At 44.8% G+C, this 14,062-nt stretch overlaps 1 pseudogene; it reads right to left on the reverse strand.

Annotated features, from left to right (window-relative positions):
* Window positions 1-9,959: 9,959 nt before the first annotated feature.
* LOC147109816 (DNA repair protein RAD51 homolog 1 pseudogene) lies at window positions 9,960-10,373 on the reverse strand (annotated as a pseudogene).
* Window positions 10,374-14,062: the final 3,689 nt, after the last annotated feature.

Below are 14,062 nucleotides of genomic sequence, written 5' to 3' on the forward strand. Positions count from 1 at the left end.
GGTTAAACAAAATCAGTATCAATCAATAACAACATAAACATCTTCAACAGTCAATACATTTTCAATGTAGTTTTCTTTGTACTCAAAGATTAAGTCTATCAGGCTTTTTTACTTCACGTGTGGATCTTCTCAGCACAGGTACGTCTGATGTGTTTTCATGAGAGCCTGTATGTGTATTTGTGTTAGATCGTTCTGGTGGTGAGTGTAAAGTCTGTGGGTTGTGCAGTTAATAAATACACAGACTTCAGAAGTAACAAACAAACAGGTCTTTACTATTCGAAGGTCCGGGCGAATCTGCCCCAGTTATCCTGCCACAACACTTATATACTGGTGTGGTCACTGTCGGTATTACAGTATACAGAAGCCAAACAAATAGTGCCACACCTAAAGTAGTTCTCTTAAAGGTGAACGGTTACATTCAATAGTTCCCTTAAAGGTAGACGGGTACATACACTACAATCCTCCCTTTTTAGCTTATTACTTACAGAGTCCCCGTTAAACATACATATCTTCAACTTCCTATAAAACAATTTACCGATATAATCTCGGTGGAGTCAACGTCATATAAAACAATTTACAGATATAATCTCGATGAGAACAGTTCACAAGTTCAGTCTCTGCGGAAACAGTCCATAGATTCAGTCTCTGATCTTGACTCGTTCCGAACAACATCTCTTTGAGGTAGCCGGTTCACATGGCTAGCGTGACTCCTCCATAGCCTTTTTCTTGACGTAACAGCTTGAACTTCCGTCCTGTTGAACCAGCAGCGCGGACTTTTACAACCAACTGGCTGTCTTGATATTTTCCAGTTTTTCAACTAATTTAGCTCCTTTCGTAGTGTTCCGCCTGAGATGGTAGAAGTGCTAATATTTTAGACAGTTATTATCTTCTGCTTTTTCTTTTTCTTTTCTGCCTTTTTGACACTCTCGGAGCTCCTTTCTCAGCTGCCAGCTGTAGCGCCACCAACTCTCTATGTTCCTTAGACCTTAAGTGCTTCATCCGGATTTCAGCACTTTGGGAGTTTTCATCACAAACTGAGCAGACCAGATCCTCGTAATATTCAGTGTCACTCAACAGGTCATGGTAATATTCGGGGTCGTCCTGAGTTAGGCCAGTGAGAGGCCCTTCTACTTCCTTCTTATCCATCTGGACGTTAGCCGACGGTGGTTCCTTCCCTAGACATCTTTCTTGAAAAGACTTCTTCATGCATTCAATTTCATCCCGCTCTTCCTGGTTTGTCTGCCATTCCTTCACTACTGACCTCATTTGTGAGTTCAATACCTTCCCTTCCATCGGGGATTGCGTTATCAGGCTATTTAATCCTTCTACTGAAGCAGCTGTTTAAACATTCTTCTGTTCACATTGACGTGATTCAACGAACTCTTCATAGAGTAAACTGTAACTTTTGGGAGCTCCGAATTCCTTCCCTTTGAAGATTGAAGCTCGTGTTCCCATTGTGGAGTCTTGTCTCTCAGCATGTGAAGGAGTTGGCTGACCGTTAACTCTTCCACGGGGACTCTGTGGATCAGAGTCTTCTGCATTTCATCCACCTTTCCCTCCAATGCTTTCACCTTCCTTTCCTCTTGTACTTTGGTTTCAAGCGCTCAAAGAAGTTGCGCCTTGATGCTCCCTAGCTCATGTTCAGGGCCCATTCTTACAGTCTCTGTGTTTCTTACAGTTTCCTTTCCTTCCACTGAAAGGATTCCCAGTTGAATTTGTTCTTCAAGTCGTTGAACCTCGGTCATTGCCGCCTCATATTTGACTTGGGTTTCCTTCAATATTTTTATGAGTTCTTGGACATCTTGTCTCTCATGTTCTGCCATGTCTTTCACCTCTAAATTCTCATCTATGGATGGAACTTCTACCGATGAGTCTGTCTTGGCCTTGAGCTCATCAAGAATTTCCTGCAGCCTTTGGACTTCTTGCTCATGTTCAACCTTTAGTTGTTCATATGCTTCTACTGAAACTAGCTTTTCGGAGGTTGCCGAGTTAATCCCCTCCAGAATTGTAGCCTGGGCCTGTTCATACTGTTCTTTCAACTTCTCACACTCTGCTTGTAAGGAGTCGTAGAGAAGAACTGGAATAAAATCCTGGCTTCCTGAAGATTCCTCTTCATTTGCTTCTTTCGCAATTTCCTGTTGGAGTTCAGCCAAGGCTGCTATGCTATCTGCCTCTTGAAGTCTCACTGCCATCAAATCTTCTTTATTCTTGCAGTCTATCTCAGCCATTTTCCGTTTACTTTCATTTAACTGAGTGAGTAGACCCTTATTCTGGGCTGAGAGATATTGCACCTTCTCATGTAGACCATAGCACTCCTTCTCTGCTCAACATAGCTGGTTACCGCTGATTTGGTTCTGTGTTTCAAGTTCCAACATCCTTTGCTTAGCTTCTTTCAGTTTCGCCCCTATAAGCTCCTCTTGCAACATGGCCACATTATTCACATCAGGTAAAGAAGCGTTTCTCTTTTCCATGTCCAAGATTTTTTTCTGCATCTCTTTAAGTGCACACTGCGATTCAGCTTCTCTTAACCTTGCCTGCACTAGCTCCATCTCCAATTGCAGAACAAAATCCTCAGTGTAGCGTGGTTTGCCTTTATGCTGTATCTCTAGATCATGCAAATATTCTAACTCCTGAACATCATAAGGGAGATGTGATCGGTAATTGGTCACGATGGCTCTATGGTCGCTCTCTGCTTGAGCCAGCAGGTTCTGTTGTCTTTCCAGACTCTCCCATTCGGTGTCATAGAACTTTTTCATTGTTTTCATCTCTTGTACGAGACGGTAACTTAATTGTTCTAATTGTTGTCGTACTTTGAAATAACGTTGAGTTCGAGCCCGGTGTTCCTCCGTAATGCATATGTCTGTAACTTGAACAGACTCAGAATTCTCTGTCTTTATGCACGCCATCATTTTTCCAACCTTAGTCAGTGAGTTCATGTTAACCTTGTTTTTCATACGTGGGCTGGACTTATCGTCTTCCGGCTCAGAGTCTGAGCTGCTTGTCTGCACCGAGTCCTCACTCGTCATTGCTTGTAGGTAGTGCCATTCCATGTCTATTTTCTTGATCCACTCCCATCCTAGAAGTGGTGGTCCTCCCTCAGGTAGTACGTACAAGTTCATTCTTGGGTGTACTTTACCCCTATCTCTCACCTTGACTCTTATTTTTCCCATGGGGTATACTTTATGCCCCGTGTATGTCTGCAATACGAACTTGGTATCTCTTAAGGGTATGTGTGTGAATAGCCGGTGGTAATCCCTTCGATTTATGACTGATACAGCTGATCCAGTGTCCAACTCCATTTTCACTTGGACTCCAGCTATTTTTAGCATGACCCAGATAGTTTGTAGGTCAGCTTCCTTACTCACATGGTGGATACTCAGACTACCCAGCTCCTGGCCGTTTGGATCTGAGTCTGGATTCTGTTCGTCTGAACTCTTCTCAGCCCCCTTGTATACCTTGTTGTACTTTTCTTGTGATGGCTTCCTTTGGTTGTTGGTCTTCTTCCCTGACCGGCATACCTTAGCGATGTGACCCAGTTTGCCACATTTCCTACATTCTTGGTTCTTAAACCAGCATTGATTCTGGTCGTGTGTTGTCTTCCCACAACGATAGCATTTTGTTGTACTCGAGGTAATTTGGTCCACCCCGAGTGCCGCCGCCTTTAGTTGCATTTCCGCCGTTCCTTTCGCTGCGGCTTCGTGTGAAGCGGCTATAAGGACAGCCCTGTCAAGTGTAAGGTCGTTCTCTTCGAGTAGGCGCTTTTGCGTCCCTTCCTTGGACAATCCGCCTACGAACTTGTCTCGCAGTGCCTCTGTCAGATTCCCTCCGAACTGGCAGTATTTCGCTAGCCTACGCAGTTCGACCAAGTATTCTGCGTTGCTTTCGTCTTTCCGTTGCGTTCTTGCATAGAATTTGAATCGTTCAGCCAACATCAACGGTGTGGGGTTCAAGTGGTCCTTCAGAACAGCCACAATCTCTTCGAAAGACTGATCCGCCGGTTTAGCTGGTGCTAGTAAATCCTTCAAGAGCCCGTATGTCTTTGCGCCCATCGAGTTTAACAATGTTATCGCCTTGTCGTCTTCCTCTATTTTGTTGGCTTCACAATAGATCTCGATGCGTTCCACGTACGTGGCCCAGTCTTCTATCTCAGAATTAAAATTGTTAATATTCCCTCGCTTAGGCATCTTTCTTTCCTTGGGAGCAGCACCAGTATTTCTTTAAGTATTCTTATTTATTTGTTTATTTCTAAGATGGCGGTTTTTCCCGCAAAATCGGCGGTTTCCCGCTCTTTCCTTCTCTCCCCGCCCACTTCAATGGCGGTTTCCCGCTTCTGTCGTCTCCTCCGCCTAATGGCGGCTTCCCGCGTTTCTTCCTGGTGGAAGGGGTACGCTTTCCCCACAGCGGACAGGTTCAGCCGCTGGGCTGGCTCTCGCACAGCTCCCCTTACTCGGCTCTGTCTTTTCCTCCCGCCCGCACGGCTCTACCGGCGCTGGGTACACCCCGTTAACGGAGGACAGTTCAGCCGCTGGACTGGCTCTCGCGCAGTCTCTCTCTCCGTACCCGGCTCTGTCGCTCTCTCCCCCGCACGTTCGGTTCTACCGGCTCTGGGTACCCCGTTGGTGGAGAACAGTTCAGCCGCTGGACTGGCTCTCGCGCAGTCTCTCTCCCTTTGTTCGGCTGTGTCTCTCTCCCACTCCCGCACGTTCGGTTCTACCGGCTCTGGGTACCCCGTTGGTGGAGAACAGTTCAGCCGCTGGGCTGGCTCTCGCGCAGCCTCCTTTGCTCGGCTCTGCCTCTCCCACACGCTCGGTTTCAGCGCTCCGCGGCTTCGTCGCCGCCCAGATCTTTCCCGCCGATCGCGGTCCGGCTGTCACCCGACGCCGTTGGACCCGACTTCTGACCGGCTCAGCTCCCCCTCGACCGAGGTCGAGTGCTCTGCCCTTATCCTCCGGATACTTCTACACCTTCCCCTACTCACAGTCTCTTCAGCTGCCTTGTTCCCTGCTGATCGGCTCACTCCGTACCGTGGTAGAAGGGTAGTCAGTGCCTGTTGCAGACGGAAGCTTTTGTTGCTAAAGTCTTCCACCTTTCTCCTGCTGCAGCCTCGTGTTTTCTCCCAGCAGAACGACGAGGGCGGTTGCCTCTCTTCGACGCTCTTCTTGCTTTGGTAGTCTTGCCGCAGGGTACGATCGGACTCGTCGCCACTGTAAAGTCTGTGGGTTGTGCAGTTAATAAATACACAGACTTCAGAAGTAACAAACAAACAGGTCTTTACTATTCGAAGGTCCGGGCAAATCTGCCCCAGTTATCCTGCCACAACACTTATATACTGGTGTGGTCACTGTCGGTATTACAGTATACAGAAGCCAAACAAATAGTGCCACACCTAAAGTAGTTCTCTTAAAGGTGAACGGTTACATTCAACAGTTCCCTTAAAGGTAGACGGGTACATACACTGCAGTGAGTGACAAGATTCAGTTGCGGCATTGTCATCGATTTGCTCTTCGATAGTCTCTTGTGTTTTTAGGAGGGAACGGCGGTTCCTCCTGAGAATCTGTCCTTCCTCAGTTCTAACAGTGTATGACCTTGGACCTACTTCCTCAAGAACTGTAGCTTTCCTGTTCCATGCATCTGGATCCTCAATCCTGACAACATCATCCCTTGTCAATGGTTTCAGAGTTTTGGATGACTTGTCATAGTATGATTTCTGTTTCAGCTTTAACAGTTGAAGTCTCTGTCTCAGTTCCTTACTCTGCTTTTCTTTTGCACAGCAGGGTAGCCTGGTATGCAACTTGCGACCCATTAGGAGTTCAGCAGGTGAAGAACCAGAGTCTAAAGGTGAGGCTCGGTAGCTCAGCAGGGCGAGATAAGGATCAGACTTGCTTTCTGTCGCTTTCTTCAGTAGCTGCTTGAGAACTTGAACACCTTTCTCTGCCTTACCATTCGACTGAGCATACAAAGGACTGGATGTGATGTGTTGAAAGTCATAATGTGCTGCAAACTGTTGCCACTCCTTACAGTTGAAGCACGGACCATTGTCACTAACAGCAATCCTGGGAATTCCATGTCTGGCGAAGATGGATTTCACATGCTTTATGACACTGCTTGCTGTGGTGCTTGAGAGCAGCACCATCTCAGGATAGTTAGAATAGTAGTCAATCACTATTAGATAGTCTTTACCATTTAAATGAAAAAGATCCATACCAACCTTTTGCCATGGTGCTGTTGGTATGTCAGCTACTATCATTGGTTCCTTTGCTTGTTTGTCTTGGTGTTTCTGACATGTCTCACATTTGCCTATCATGTTCTCAATGTCCTTATTTATGCCAGGCCAATAAACAGTGTCTCTTGCTCTCCTTTTGCATTTTTCAATTCCGAGGTGTCCCTCATGAATCCTTTTGAGCATGTCTTGACGTAGAGCCTGTGGAATGACTATTCTGTTCTGTTTTAGTAATAGTCCACTTGCGACACTCAATTCTGACCTTATGTGAAAATATTTTGGACAGGAACCTTTTGGCCAACCATGATGAATGTTCTCTATTACTGTTTGTAATACTGTATCTTTTACTGTTTCTTCTGCTATTTGCTTTGATTTTATGTCTGACACGGGCAGCGCAGCAGTGACCATACTCACATGAACATCCACGTCTTCTTCAGTAGAGCTCACATGACTCATTGTGGGTGCTCGGGATAGTGCATCTGCTAACACTATGTATTTGCCTGGTGTGTAGATCAGTTCAAAGTCATATCTTTGCAGCTTCATCATGAGTCGTTGAATCCTTGGAGACATCTCATTCAGGTTCTTTTTTATGATGGCAACCAGTGGGCTGTGGTCTGTCTCAACTGTGAAGGTGGGAAGTCCATATATGTAGCCATGAAACTTTTCTAGTCCAACTACCAAGCCTAGACATTCCTTTTCAATCTGGGCGTATCGACACTCAGTATCAGTCATAGACCTGGAGGCATAGGCAACAGGCTTCCAATCTTCACCCTCTGCTTGTAGCAAGACCGCACCTAGGCCATCTTTTGATGCATCCGTTGACACTTTGATTCTTTTTGTTGGGTCAAAGAAGGTGAGTACAGGTGTGGTTGTCAGCACTGTTTTGAGGTTTATCCACTCTTGTTCATGTCTTTCTGTCCATGCGAACTCATTTGTTTTACGTAGCAGGTCTCGCAGACAGGTTGTCTTGGCTGACAAGTTAGGAATGAACTTTCCAATGAAGTTTATCATCCCCATGATGCGTAGCACTCCTTTTTTGTCAGTGGGTTGGGGCATTTTGAGTATGGCGTTTACTTTTTCCATATCTGGCTCTATTCCTTTACCAGATAGATTATCTCCTAGGAAAGTGACTTCCTGGACGCCAAACTGACACTTGGCTTTGTTGAGCTTCAGTCCATTCCGGCGTATGCTCTGTAACACTTTAGTCAGTCTCTCATTGTGTTCTTTCAGTGTGGAGCCCCAGATGATGATGTCATCAACATAGACCCGAACTCCTTCCAGAGCTTGAATTATGTGTTCCATCGCTCTGAAAGATTTCAGATGCAGATATTATCCTGAAAGGCATTCTGAGGAAACAATACCTGCCAAATGGTGTGTTGAAGGTACAGTATTTGGTGCTCTCTTCATCCAGTTTTAGTTGCCAAAATCCTTGTGAGGCATCGAGCTTTGTGAAGTATCTGGCACCTGACATTTCACTGGTGATTTCTTCTCGCTTGGGAATCTGGTAGTGTTCACGTTTTATGTTTGCATTTAAGTCCTTTGGATCCATGCATATTCTTAGATCATTGTTCTTTTTCTTTACACATACCATGGAGTTAACCCAGTCTGTTGGCTCTTCGACTTTCCTGATGACTCCTAGTGTGGTCATTCTGTCCAGTTCATTCTTAAGCCGGTCATGCAGGGGTGCTGGAACTCTTCGTGGAGCATGTACCACTGGCTGAGCATCCTCCTTTAGCTGGATCTTATAAGTGAATGGTAGAACTCCAAATCCTTTGAACACATCCTGGAAATTATTTACTACAGAATCCACTGAGTCATCTGGTCTGCTTATGGCACAGTTTATACGGTAGACTCTCTTGACCAATTCTAAGTCCTCACAAGCTTTGTCACCCAGTAGTGAATCAAGTCCTTCAACCACAACAGAAAACATGAGACGATGCACTTTGTCTTTGACTGTCACTTTAAGTCTGCATACACCTAAGCTATCTATTTTCTGTCCATTATAGTCCTTCAGTAGTACTGACTTTTTCTGTATTTTGGGCTTTTTCATATTTTTAATGTCACTCATACTGATTAAGTTTGCTTTTGCCCCAGTGTCTAGTTTCAATGTAACTAATGCTCCATTCACCTGCAGTGGGATCATCCATTTGTCCTCTTTTACTGCATTAATTTTATGTTCAGCATTGTCCATATCTGAGGGCTGCACATTTTCTGTACTATTTTTGACATTTTCACGACACCATTCGTACAAAAAATGTCTCACTTAAATCAGTGTCCTCAATCACATTAACTCGTTGCCCTGTCTTTGTTTTTACTTTTGAAAAGCATTGTTTGGCAAAGTGATTCTTTTCATTACACTTTGTGCACATTTTTCCAAACGCTGGGCATTGTCTTAACTGGTGTTTGTAACCACAGCGTTTACAATTAAAAATTTCATCCTCCGATTGCTTTTCATTTCTGTTCTGCCCACGTTTCTTCCCCTTGTAGGACACAGCACCGACAGCAGCATTATCACTCATTACAATCGCATCATTATTGATTTCACTGAAAGTCTTCGCGTGCTTTCGAGCTAGCTTGCTGGCTTGGCATATTTTCACAGCAATTTCCAATGCTAGTTCGGTTTCTCTCAACAGACGTTCCCTGACTTTTTTTTATCATGAATACCAAACATAATCTGGTCACGAATCATGGATGCTTTCAGCTCAGAGAAATTACATGTCTGTGCTTTCTGTTTCAGATCAGTTATAAAGCTATCAAAAGTCTCATTTTGCTGCTGTGTCCGAGAACAGAAGATGTACCTCTCATAGGTTTCATTCTTTTTGGGAGAACAATGTGTATCAAACTTCTTTAGCACATCATCTAATTTTCCTCTGTTCTCGTCTGGATTAAATACAAATGTATTAAATACCTCTATCGCCTGTGGGCCTGCAACTGTGAGCAGCAACGCTATTTTCCTTGCGTCTGGCTTCGTACCGTACCCGATGGCAGCAATGTAGAGTTCAAATTGTTGTTTAAAAGTCTGCCAATTGTAGTCGAAATTTCCTGTGAGTTTCAAACGCTCTGGTGGCTTCAAATTCTCCATGTCGCATTGCACAATATTCAGCAGATCTTACCAATCCTGGTACCAAATTATGTTCATTAATAACTAGTCGTTTTTATTAAGAACAGCTAGCTTTTGCTAGACACTTCATTGAGCACATGTGGACTAGGTACAGTATCTGTAGAGGCCTCCATCTTGACTGCTGCCTTGTGGGTAGCCTAGTGCATCGTGGGTAGCCCACTCTTATATACATACAGCACCACCTAGTGTACCATTCCAGAATGACAAGTTACTGATCATTACAGTCCCCGTATTTATTCCCGTGAGTACATCGTTTCCGAAGCCCCTCTTAATTCTTTGGTGGAATGCAGCATGTCCCCTGAAACTAGTAGCCCCTGTTGCATCAGCAGCTTGGTTAATTACATTCCTTATCATATATGCATACAACGCTCTAGTTTTAGTAAATCTTTCACAATATCCTGGCCATTGTAGCATGGTTAAGTTCATTAGTACCGGTACAATTTCATGTCTCACATTATCATACAATTGTTCTCCCTCGGTAAATAACACCAGTCCATTTTCGGGCCCAGGCGTCCATTTCGGACACCTTCGTTCTTCAGGTGTCGTTGTGATTGGGGGTGTTGTTGGTTCTAGGGTTACTCCTTGTGGTGTGATCCTTGTTGTTGTTGTCCAACAGCTTTATTTGAAATCACGCTGGGTCTTCCCAGTACGAAATTCTCCAAACATCTCAGTGATTGAACCAGTCTCAATTCCACCTTGGAGAAGTTTGTCAAGTTCCTTAGACCCAGTTGTGACCTGGATGATTTCAGAGCGCCTCTGGTGAAACTCTGCAGCTGTAGTAAAGCCCATCGGCACAAGTTTAGCTGCTTCAGCCAGTATCTTCTCTGCTTTAGCTTCACTGATGCCCTTGATATTTAGCAGTTCTTTCTTTGGAGCATAGGCCACTGCCTCCGCTGTATGGAAACCAGCCTCTTCCAGTTTTTTCACATCATTAGCACTGATCCCACATTGCTCCAAACGAGATATAGCTTGTGGCCCAAAGCTTTCCTCTTCCACGGCAGCATTCTCCTCAGTTCGTGGTTGCATTGCCATTTTGGAACTTCAAGTACAGAAACTCAGAATAAAGGGCTGGAGCCCTGATCCTGACTCCCGACAGTTTCCCCGGGCCCTGACCGAGACTCCCGACAGTTTCAGAGTTTCACCAGAGGCGCTCTGAAATCATCCAGGTCACAACTGGGTCTAAGGAACTTGACAAACTTCTCCAAGGTGGAATTGAGACTGGTTCAATCACTGAGATGTTTGGAGAATTTCGTACTGGGAAGACCCAGCGTGATTTCAAATAAAGCTGTTGGACTATAACCTGGTGTTGTGTGACTTCTTACATTTGTCCACCCCAGTCCAACTCCGGCATCTCCACACCTTGTTGTTGTTGGTTGAGGTGTTGTAATGCCGTGTACAATAGTCCATCTTATGATATTGTCCTTGCAGCTCAGGATATATCCTCCCCCTACTTGACCCAACACCTGCCAGTGTCTATTACATCTTACCATATTGCTGGTATCTGTCATTCTACAGGGTCCGCATGGTCATTGATCCAAGTTCACCCAGATACCGTTACACCTGTAACATCCTTTTCCTGTTTTTCACACTCGTAACTGTGTGATATAATGAAGTTCCTCGTGGAGTCTCCACTAGGGGATCTTAACTTGCAGTCCATTTCTTTCAGTCCGGTTTTGGGCTTATAAGTGTTGTCATCAGAGTAGTTATAATAATCCATCTCACTGGATCCATGTTTATCAGTAATTTAAACAGAGGTCTGGTTGTCTTCCGAGCTCTTTCCCCTAGAGGAGAGGGTAGAATGGGGGTCTTTAGTGTTAAATGGTTTCACCTGGGTCCAGTGCTTCCATCACATACCCGTCGGTTCCTGTAGACAAACACACGTATCACTGGTCATTAATCCAGTATATGGCCCCATCCAATGGGGTTCCATTCCCTTTCTTCCGATAACTTGCGTCATTACTTGTTGACCTATTCTGGGCAACTCGTCTGGTTTAAGTCCAGCATTCTGCCTTTCTAGATCTTTAATCTGTTGTTGGTTCCTTACTTCTTTATTTAATGCTTGTACCTCCTGATTTAGTTGTACTTAATCTATCTTGTACTGGTCCTGGTTCTCTCACCCCTCCAGCCAAATCCTCTGGTAGTCTCATAGCTCGTCCTGTCATTAGTTCGTAGGGGGTCAGTCCGGTCGTTCGTCCTGGGGTGGCTCGCAGCCTCATTAGTATGCTGGGTAATAATTCCGACCATTCCTTCCCTGTTTCTTGGATGGCTTTTGTCAGTGCGTTTTTCAGTGTCCTATTCATTCTTTCTACCATCCCCGAGCTCTGGGGGTGATATGGTATGTGATATTTTTGTGTTACGTGTAACAGCTTACAAGTTTCTCTCATTATTTTACCGGTGAAATGAATGCCGTTGTCTGAGTCAATTTGCAGAGGCACTCCCCAATGGGGTGTAACCTCGGTAGCCAATATTAGTGCAACTGTTTTTGCAGAGCAATCTCGGGTGACAAAAGCTTCCACCCACCTGGTAAATTAGTCAATTATTACCAGGCAATATTTCTTCCCCCGGTCCTGCTGGTAAAGTCAATTTGTAAGTTTTCCCAGGGTCCTTGGGGCCTGGGTTGGTTTGCTACTCTAACTCTACATCTCTGTCCTACATTATTCTTAGCGCATATTATACAGTGGTGGCAATATTTCGCTACTTCCCGACCCATCTTTGGCCCCCACCAGTACTGTGTCAGTAGGTGCAACATGTTACTTCTGCCAGTATGTGTTACACCATGGTATAGCGCCATCAGTTGTTGTCTGCAACATTCTGGTGCCACCACCTGGTTACGGGGGCCCCATTTCCAGATTCCATCCTGTAGTCGAGCGCCTGCTTGTCTCCATCTCTCTTTTTCCTCTTTACTAGTATTTTCTTGTACCTCCATTATATTCACTCCCTGTACCCCACTGCCTATCATGACCATATTTATTTCGTTTTTGAATGCGTCCTCTGGTTGCATTTCTTCCGCAGCTAATTTGGTGGCTAGATCTGCATACCTATTCCCTATAGGGGCCTGGTCCTGGGGTTCCTGTGAGTCCATATCCTCTATCTTTGTGTGGGCTTTTATTTTAATTACCGCTGCCTCTAAAGGTGCCTGTGCAGCCTTAACTAATCTTTCTATTAGTTTTCCATGTTTTACTACCTCTCCCGTAGAGGTCATGTACCCCCTTCTGGCCCATAGTGTCATATAATCATGCACCACTCCGAAGGCATAACGGCTGTCGGTATAAACATTTATCCGTTTGTTTTTTGCTATTTCCAATGCTTTTATTAAAGCCACTAGTTCCGCTACCTGTGCTGACTTAACCCCATAAAGGGCTCCTTTTAACAGGGTCTTTCCTTCTTGATTTACTACTGCCCACCCGCTTCTGGGTTCTCCGTTGATATATTTTCAGGATCCATCTACATAGATTACCATATGGGGATTTTCTAGTGGGTCTTCCTTTACTCCACTCCCTATTTCTTCCTCCATTTTCATCTGACAACTGTGCTCTTCTCCTTCCGTTAATATGCCCGTGGCTGGATTAACCCCGGGATGTTTTTGTATTATCACAGTTCCATCCCTGGGGAGTAATATAGTTTCCCATTTAACTTTCCTGCTATCCGATATACTCCACAATTTTCGTGTGTTGAGTAGTTCCACGAATGTATGTTGAGTATGCAAAATTACCTTTCCCATCATCACTATTGGTTCGCTTACTCGCACCGCCAGGGTGGCGCAATCTATTGCAGCCACACATCGTGGCATCGCCTTCACTACTGGGTCTTTTTTTGCAGAGTAATACGCAACGGGTCTCTGTTTCCCTCCGTGATCTTGCATTACCACGGCTGAATCACTCTCATGATCTAAATCACAATATAGGTGGAAGGGTCGAGTGGGATCTAATAATCCTAGGGCAGGGGCTGTTATTAATTCCTGTTTAAGGGCCCTATATGCTTCCTCCTGCTCCGTCTCCCACTCTATCTTATCGGTGGTGGGTCTCCCCCCTTTAACTAACCGTTGAATCGGCTCTGCTTTCCCTACAAAGTCTGATATAAAATTCCTGCAGTAATTAAATAGTCCCAACACTTTCCTCACTCCCCGGACGGTCACTGGCCTTGGCTTGTCTTTTATGGCTGCCTTTTGTTCCTGCGGGAGTGCCTTATACCCCTGGCTAATTTCATGTCCTAGATACTTTACTTTGGACAGTCCAACCTGTGCCCTTTGGGCTCAATTTAAAGCCAGCTTTATTCAATGTCTGGAGGGTGGCTAGTAATGCTCCCATGTGTCCTTTGGCATCCTCTGATGCAATCATTATATCATCGACATATTGGAGTAGGGCGCTCTGGTACTTTGATAGGTCTAACTCGTCTAAGGCTTGACTCAGTACACAGTGGAATATATTTGGACTATTATGGAACCCCTGTGGGACCCTGGTCCATGTATATTGTCTATCCCTGATGGGAAAGGTGAATTTCCCTTGTGATTCCTCTGCCAATGGTATGGACCAGAACCTGTTCGCTATATCCAAGACTGTCAATATTTTAAGGGCTGGTTTCAGACCATTAAATATCTTATTCAATACGGTTTACACAAATTTACACCAACCAGAATTTCACCGTGGCCACAATGAAAGCCTGGTTTTAATAGGTTAATTAACCTCATAACTCCAATTCAATCCAGATCAATTTTTTTTAAA

Source organism: Somniosus microcephalus, chromosome 12, assembly GCF_052327205.1.
Source record: "Somniosus microcephalus isolate GS21.2 chromosome 12, FLI_Smic_1.0, whole genome shotgun sequence".
Classification (NCBI taxonomy): Eukaryota; Metazoa; Chordata; class Chondrichthyes; order Squaliformes; family Somniosidae; genus Somniosus; species Somniosus microcephalus.